At 45.8% G+C, this 8,799-nt stretch overlaps 1 long non-coding RNA gene across 1 annotated transcript; it reads right to left on the bottom strand.

Moving 5' to 3' along the window:
* Positions 1-1,096: 1,096 nt before the first annotated feature.
* On the bottom strand, positions 1,097-2,793 carry LOC113934960. The gene is made up of 3 exons (XR_003523844.2): positions 2,597-2,793; positions 2,376-2,487; positions 1,097-2,220 (listed from the first exon to the last, which is right to left on the bottom strand). It is a non-coding gene; the product is annotated as an uncharacterized LOC113934960 (long non-coding RNA).
* Positions 2,794-8,799: the final 6,006 nt, after the last annotated feature.

Below are 8,799 nucleotides of genomic sequence, written 5' to 3' on the forward strand. Positions count from 1 at the left end.
GCTCAATCTTCCTGAGCTACAGGACTTGGCTTCCTGTCCTCCTGTGCCACGGGCTCCTCAGGTTTGAGACCACACACTTTAGAGGAGAGGGTCCCCTTCCTGTAGCATTGGCTCTATAGTGCCCCTTCAGTTGGACCATCCCTGCCCTACTTCCTTCCCATCCTAGCCAAGCCAGGGACTGGGGAGGATTCACACCCCATCATTAGGATTTTGCTTCACAGACTAGGAAGGTATTTTAGAGAGAGCTGAGCAAAGAAGTGATAGGCAAAGACAGAATACAATACCTTTTAGGCAGCACTGGGAAAGACGTAGAAGGTAACAGACATAGAGGCAGAGATAAAACCCAGAGCGAGTCACCCAGGAAAACAAACAAACAACCCACCACCACTAACCACTAATATTTGCTGAGTGCACATCATGGGCTAAGCATATGCATTCCACCCATTTATCCTCAGAACAATTCTGTGAGGTAGGATTTTTATTTTACCCATTTTACAAATGAAGGACCTAAGACTCAGGGAGGACCAATGCCTTGCCCAAGGTCACAGAGCCAGCACGTGGCTGATCTGGGAGCTCTCCCCATGTATGTCAGATTCCCAGGTACATGCATGTAACCGCTACTCTACTACTCCCATTCCAATCACCAAACCTTGACCAAATCTGTTTCTCACAATTGCCCCAACCATCTGTGGGGCACTAAAAGGCCCAGACCATTGGGGGTTATGTGGGTAACCATCACCCTCCAGCACACTGCCAGCACCTCCAGGATCCCTCCCTCCAAAGCTAAAGCTGGAATTCAGGGGATGGCCAGCCCAGGACCAACGGCACCCTCTCCCAGTTACTTCTGTTCCAGCCACAGCTGCAAGGGGCAACATTTCCTGGACCTGGAGCATGCACTAGAGGGTTTTCTGATAACATCTGACTTGGCTTTTAATTATTGGGAAGTGATTGTTGATTTACACAGCAATATTTATCCAGCAAATTGCTAATTAATGCACTGAAAAATGCCAAGTAGTGTCAAATATTTGCTTTTATTTGCAGTACCAAAATATTTTTATTTTTGGTGAGGAGCAGAATCGATGAGAAGGTGCTGAAGTGTTTAAACAGGGTATGTAAAGTTTAAGCTGAATATTAAACAGGGAAGGAAGGCTAGGCTTCATGGCTGGGGCTCTGGGGTGTTCTGCAGACTGAGAAATGCTCAAAGGTAGCCCAGAAGGCAGCGTACGCCAAATCTCTTCTCTGAATATGCAGCTCTTGAGATGCAAAGGGCACCCGTTAGCCACAGAGCAAAGACATCTGCGTGGCCAGGATCATCCTCCCTAAGACCCTCGCCACTTCCTCCTCCTCTGCATCATCATCACCTCCACCATCTCCTCTCCCTCCCTCCGCTGCCACTGCTGCCACCGCCAACAACCACCAGCACCACCACCATCAGCCTCTCCTTTACCATCGGTTCACTCATTCATTACATTTTATATATTGAATAAAAACTATGTGCTGAACTTTATTGTACTGCTAAGGAGATAAGTCCCTTTCTCATGGAGCTCACACTGAATTCTGACACCCAGTAAGCAAGAAAATAGACAAGAAAATTTCAGAGGATGGTAAGTGCTATCAAGAAAATAAATCTGGGGAAGCAATAAGGAGTACTTACTTTAGACTGGTTGGTCAGGGTAGGTCTTTGTTGGGAGGAAAAATGGCATTTTAGCTGAATGACACAGACAAGCCAGTCACATAAAGATAGGGGACAGAACTTTTCAGGGGCATGAACAGGTAGTGCAAAGGCCCTGAGACAGGAAGGGACTTGGGGGTCAGGAGAACCAAGGCGCACGGCCAGGTGCAGAAGAGGAGAGGCTATCAGCAGGGAGCGGGGGTCCCATCAGCCCGGGGTGCAGGAGGTGCAGTCGGGGAGCCCTGAGAGAGGAGTGATGAGCTCCGGTGGGCTCTGGAAAGCTCCCTCTAGCGCAGAGTGGCGAAAAGGTGTCGAAGTGCAGAGGCAGTTGTGATGCGTGGAGCTGGGTGGGGTCCAGGCCAGGGTGGGGACGTGGAGAGGGCAGATAGGGGATTCGGGACGTGCTTGCAGGTGGAGCCCTGTCTTGCCATCGGGTCGGATACCGGGCTGTCTGGTGCCAGGAAAAGCAGATTCGAGGCCTCGCCGTAGCCCCTACCGCTCCTTCACCTCCATTTCATCGTTTCCAAAACCCCCGCAGCAGCCGTTCACTGAGGATTTGCACACAGATATTTACTTTACCAACTGGTCTGTCTCAAAATGACCAACAACACCATGAGTGAGGTAGCAGCACACCTCACGGGACTCACCCGGCCTTGCCCATCCCTGAGAAGACCGCACGTCCAGCTGGAACTTGCCTACTCACCCAGGATATCAGAGGTGGGTGCGTGGAGAAAGTCCAATTGCGGCTGCGTACATCTCTACATCCGGGGCCTCCACGGGCCCCGCCTCCAGTCCAGGCGCACGCTCTCTCCTGCCTTTGGGTGGGAGGACCAAGGGTCGGCCTGTGTTCCACCTCTGCGAGGCTAGCATGAGAAAAGCAGCCTCCCTGCGCTTAACCTGGACTAGTCCAGTCCACTCACTCACCTGCTAGAATAGCCTTTCTGAAGTGTGTATCCAACAACATCCTTCCTCTGTCCCGCAGGATCTGGCTGCTCTCACCGCCTCCCTGCCCCATCTCCCACCGCTCTCCCTTCTCCTTCCAGTACCCAGAGTCGGTCAAGCATTAATTCTCAGGACCTTTCCTGGAACTTGGCGTCTTCCCTCCAATCTGTCTTGCCCAACTCCTCCTTCTAGCTGGCTCCCACCCGTCCTCCAGGTCTCAGCTCAAAGCATCCCTCCCCAGGGGTCTACGTCACTGCACAGTCTTTGTGATATTCGTTGGCGCTTATAATTACCCAGCCGCGTTGTGCTGGGTCATGACGTTCATAATCCCTGGGAGGGTTGGAAAGGTTCACATCTGCCACCTTTCCTTCCCTCTTTACTGCAAGGGAGCTTTTTGAGGGTGGAAGGCTTTCCCTGCCCCACACCTGCATTGCAGTTTCCCTTTCCTCTGCAGTTATCAAATGTGCCCTCGGACCCTGGAATAGTTACAGTCCCCCAAAACCAGGCCCCAGGGCCAAGGGAGAAGAATGTGGGCATTTTGGAGTTCTGACTTTTGGCCTGGTGGGTGCCGGATGTCCAGTAAGGCCTGGATGCTGAAGATCATTAAACATCATGTAAGATGCCTCCCAAGATAAAGGGCAGAAGCAAGAGGTCCCATGTTCTCCTGCAGGCCCTCTCTCCCTCGTCCTTTGCCAGGGAGGTTTGGAAGGTCTTTGTGGTATTGGGGGTGTAAGATTATAATACAAGCCTCTCTACATTACTCCATGCCCTTGGACCAGTAGAACGGACAAAATGTGGTATATTCACACCCTGGAAAAGTAGTACATGACCATGAAAAATGATCTACCAATACACACTGCAATATGGATCAAGCTCACATAGTGTGATGTCATAGAAGCCAGACACAGAAGAGCACAGGCTGTAAGACTCCATATATGCACAGTTCAAGAACAGGCAAGACAAACCTAATTTGTGCGGAAACCAGGAAAGAGGTGGGAGAATGGCCAGAGGGAAGCTTCTGGTTGCTGGAGATGTTCTCCATCTTTATAGGTGGTAACATGGGTGTTCATCAAGCTGCGCGCAGCCTTAACTTTTCTGGAAGTTTTACCTCGATACATTTTTTTTTTCTAATTTCGGGCAAATTGACACATCACTTGACTTCAGCCTGAGGAAAATCTAAGTAAAAATGAGAATTCATAGAACTTAAAGAGTTAGTGAGAACATTTGTCGTCAGCTCCTCATAAGAGATTATACTTAGGGGATTGTATTGCAGTAAGGTTTTTCTAACTCTTTCTATTAAAAACAGAGTAACAATAGTCGATAATGGGATTATGTGTTAATACTTAAATTTTTATAATATTTAATCATCTAAAAATTTATGGACATTTTACTCTTATTTTATTTACCGAAAAAATATTATTAAAACAAGAAGGAAAAATATCTCCCTAAATACATTACTACCTCAAGGTTTTTGCCCCCGTGCAATCATTTTACTCAGTCATCATGTCTATATAAAATTATTGTTTATGTATATTTTATATTTTATATAATTTATTATGGTGTCTCTTTAAAATCAGTGTTCCAAAGATCTAATAAATACTCATATCCATTCTCTGCTGTTCAGTATTTGGTCCTTTTCTGAATTTAATTTTTTATGCAGCTGGAATCATTTTGATATGAAGTATAAGGTGTATCTAAATACAAATTATTTTTTCAAGTCGCTAATCTGTTTTTTTCAACAGCATTTACTAAATAATTCATCACCCACTCATTGTTTTGGGGAGGTTTCTTTATCATATTTAATTTTTACATATGAGCTCATCTATTTCTAGGCATTCTATTCTAATCCATTAAAATCTATTTCTTTTTCCTCCATCAATATTCTCAGTATTCTAATTATTACTACTTTATATGTTTTAATATCCAATAAGGCTATATATCAATGCTGTCCTCTTTCAAAATATTCCTTGATATTCTGACCAATGTTTGTTTATTTTTTCCAGATGAATTTTAGAATCAGTTTATCAAGTTCCTTTTGCAAGACTGTTTGGTATTGCATTAAATCTGCAAATTAACATGAGGTGGTTTGACATTTTTACAATATTCGGTCTTCCCATGCAGAAATGTAGTATGCCTCTCCATTTATTCTGGTCTTCTTTTATTTCACCAATAAAATTTTGTAGTTGTCTTTATATAGGTCACACGCATTTCTCATTAAATTTATTCCTAAGTATTTTTCCATTGCTTCTGGGAATGGCATCTCTTTTTCCATTACAGTTTCTGGTGGACTATGGCTAGAATAAAGGAGAGCATTGATTGGGGTAAATCGGTCTTGTCTCTGGACACTTTACTAAATGATTATTTGTGTATACAATTTGAGTGGCTTCCTTTAGATTTTTGGTCCCAAATCACATTGGCAGTGAATACTGTTTGTCATGTTGGCATTAGATGGGGCTCCAAATGTGACATCTGATAGGCCTGGGGGAGAGAGTCATGGCCTGCCTACTAAGCTGCGGCCTCACCCTGGCTGAGACTAGAACCTGCCCTGACCACCCCTTCCTACCTCCAGCTCTTGCTGAAGGCCCTAACACCCTCCCAATTGTCCCTCACCTCCATCTAGTGGCACCCTGCCCTGGCTCTCCTAGCCACTGGCAGAGGTCTCCTCTCAACCCTAACAGACTCCCCATGGATCCAAGGTGTTGCTGCCATATTAATCAAAGCCATAGTTACCAAATATCCAGGATGTATCTGGCCCCTTATTCAAGCTTTACATAATGTCTTGTCTTTAATAATCTGTGAAGGGGATATACGATTAACTAGAGATTAAGGTGTTTTCTGAGATCACACTGCTATTAAGTGGCTGATCTGGGATTCAAACTTGTGTTCCCTCTACTCTGCCATGTTGCTTGCCTCTGCAGTGCCCTTGACATTTCCCAGGGACTCTTGCCTCCCACCCATAAGCCAGGCCCCAGAGTTTTAATGTTTTGCTAGCCTGGACTCTCCAGGGTTCGCCATGGCACCAGGAATTCTAATATGAATCTCAGGAGTCTGGCCAGCTCTGTCACCTCAACCTGCTCCCACCTGCTCCAGAATTAGTGTGTTATGAGTGTTTGGTGACGACCTGGCAGCCTTCCCTATTAAAGAACGTGGTCATTTTGGCACCCAAGTCTCTGACTCCTTTGAGCAAAGCTCTACCTGAATATTTATCATATGAAAGAGTAATTGTAGTACTGCTGTAGTCACAGTGACCATAGCAGCTAACATTTATGTAGCTCTCACCATGGACCAGACTCTGTGTTTAGTGCATTACATATACAATCTCATTTATCTTCACCACAACCCTGTGAGTTAGAAACTATTATCCATTTTACGGTGAGAAAATTGAGGCTCAGGCAGGTAAAGTTGTTTGTCCAAGGGCATTCAGCTTATAAGGGGCAGAGCCAGAATTTGAAACTTGGAATCCTGCTCAGAAGTCAGTTAACTTTGTTTGAATGCTTGATTTCTGCACCTGGGACTTCCTATATCATTCAGACAAATGATGTTATAAAGCCGTGGTCCCTCAGAGCAGCTCCACAAACCTCTGTGTCTTCAGCACAAGCAGAGGGGCTTTATAAGATGCAGAGGCCCAGGCTTCGGTACACTGACGAACCAGGCAGCCCAGAGCCTTTGTTTTTAGCAAGGCCCTCACGGGGTCTGCTGATAAGCCAGGTTCCAAAGAAGGGCTCCTTTGCCACTCAATGACATGGACATTGGTTTCTTTTGTAATGAGTCCTATACTAATAAATATTAGTATAAAAGGAGCAAATGACTCAGCATTAATCACTGAAGTACTTTCATACATGTGGCAAGTGAGGAGGAATTTCTAAACAAAGATGCCAAAATCATGTTCACTGTTCAGAAAGCAGTGAATATCTGTATGATAGAAAGAGTTAGAAATGACTGATTAGAAAAACATCCAGTCCTAATAGATTTGCTGAAGGAGGTGCACCAAGGCCCAGAACCTGAATAGGTCACTCACCCAGAGGGCAAAACCATTAGTAAATCAGAGAATGGGAAAATATTTAAATAATCTTTTCAAAAAGACAAAATAATAAGATGACTTTTAAAATCTGCTAAATTATAAAATAAATATTTTAAACCTTGCCACAAAGTAAAAAGCATGGGCTTTGGAATTAGCCCTACCTGGGGTAGATACCAACTTCCCCCCCTCTCCCCAGCTGTGTGGCCTTAGGCAAGTGACATGATCCCTCTGAGTCCCAGGCTCCTCATCAAAGAGATGAGGATCATAGTGGTGGTGACCTTGCAGGGCCATTGTATTAACTGAGGCAACAAATGTCTAGCCCAGGCCATGGCCCCCAGCGGGCACTGGTTAATATGAGCTATGGTCAACCCCTATACTGTGCTGCAAAACTGTGGCAAAACTGTTAAGTATGTACACTGCCTACCTTTTGCTAGAAAACTGTGTCACAACCAGATGAAGGACTCAGACCCAGAACCCAGGGCCCAAGCCCCCCACAATTTCATATCAAGCCAGCCCCACTACCCACAGTTCATCTTCCTCCTGCCACCCCAACCTTTATCCCCATTGCAGCTTCTCTCTGGTTCCCATTCTGGCCGTAGGCACATCCTTCAAAAAGGCTCCTAAACCTGGATAGGAAAATTGGCTCCCTTTTAGCTGAAATATAGTGTTTTTTCCCATTGTGAATGTAGTATTAGCAATACCCATGACTTTGTCACCAGCAGAAATCACAGATGTTTTCATATCATATTAGAGTTGCTACAGATTTCTCAGAATATCCTTTATGCTTATCACTGCCTTGAAACCATGACAGTTATTAGACCCGCCACCAGATCCTGCTATTTAATGCATTAATAAAAAAGCACACATATTGCTATATCACAAATTTTTATATTTTAATATTTATATTTTAACAAAGTGGTTTCCTTTCTAATCCTGTGTATATTATTTTAAGCATTTAAAAACCAATGTTCTGGAAAGGGACCCACAGGCTTCCCCAGCCTGCCAAAGGATCTGTGGCCTATAAAGGGTTAAGAGCCTTTGCCCTAGGACCCCTGCAGCAAGTCTCATCATTTCCACCATTTTGCAAATGAGAAAACTGAAGCTTAGAGAGGTCAAGTCACTTGTCCAAGAGTGCCCAACTAATGGATGATGAAGCATGAATTTGATATTGGCATTCCCTAGAACCAGTGCCTAACCAGTGCACCACCTGCTTCCCCTGCAGCCTTGCTCTGGAGGGCTGAGAACACAGATATGGCTCTTCTGTAGCCCCTGTGTCCCCAGAAGGGCCTAGAGCAATGGGGAGACAGATCCTTCTGTAACCCAAACACAGGATCATAAGCCTTTTACCCTACAGACTGGAGCAGGTGTCCTAGCCTGATGGCTCTTTGGGAAATGGGGGACCCAGAGTAAGCCAAGGCTGAGGTGCTGTGGACCCGAGGGCACAGTTGGGGTGTAGTGACTTCTGTGGCTAAGTGCAGATGGAGCTGGGGAATAATTCCTGCAGGCAGACCCAAGAGAGAGCCCCAAGAGTCAAGCCAGAAAAGAGAAGGTTAGGTCCAGCCTGAGGGCTGAGAGCCCAGGCAGAGAATGGGTGAGAAAAACTTCTAGCCCAGTGCCTACAAGCCACTTCACGCGGCTGTCAGAGATTCGGCAGATGTTTATTGATTGACTGACTGACTGAATGAATGAACAAGAAGATTCAGCCAGAACCAATCAAAGGCTGGACTGGCTAGGCGTGTCCTATGGGAGCAGAGCAATGCCCACCCTCCCAGCCTGTCATTCATTATATCTTTGTTGTGCCAGGAGGGCCTGGCCCGGGTCTCCCCTGTCTTCACTCCAGAGGATGAACTGTTTCTCTCACCCTCCAAAACCTGACCTCTGGAGACTTTCCTCTGGGGGAAGAGAAATCCAGAGCTGAGGGAGCCAAGCCCCTCAGGTCAGGGTGGCAAAAGTGAGAAAAGAAATCTGAACCCCCTTACACCCTAAGAGCTGATTACTCACTACTTGCCCCCTGCAATATCACATTTCTTCTGTGGGAGCCAGTCCTCAGTGTCTGGGCTCCAGACTGCCTACAACTGCCATTATCAATTCATCCATCCATCCATCCATCCATCCATCCATCCATCCATCCATTCCACAAGACTTGGTAAGAGCTTACTAAATG

Source organism: Zalophus californianus, chromosome 13 (assembly GCF_009762305.2).
Source record: "Zalophus californianus isolate mZalCal1 chromosome 13, mZalCal1.pri.v2, whole genome shotgun sequence".
Classification (NCBI taxonomy): domain Eukaryota; kingdom Metazoa; phylum Chordata; class Mammalia; order Carnivora; family Otariidae; genus Zalophus; species Zalophus californianus.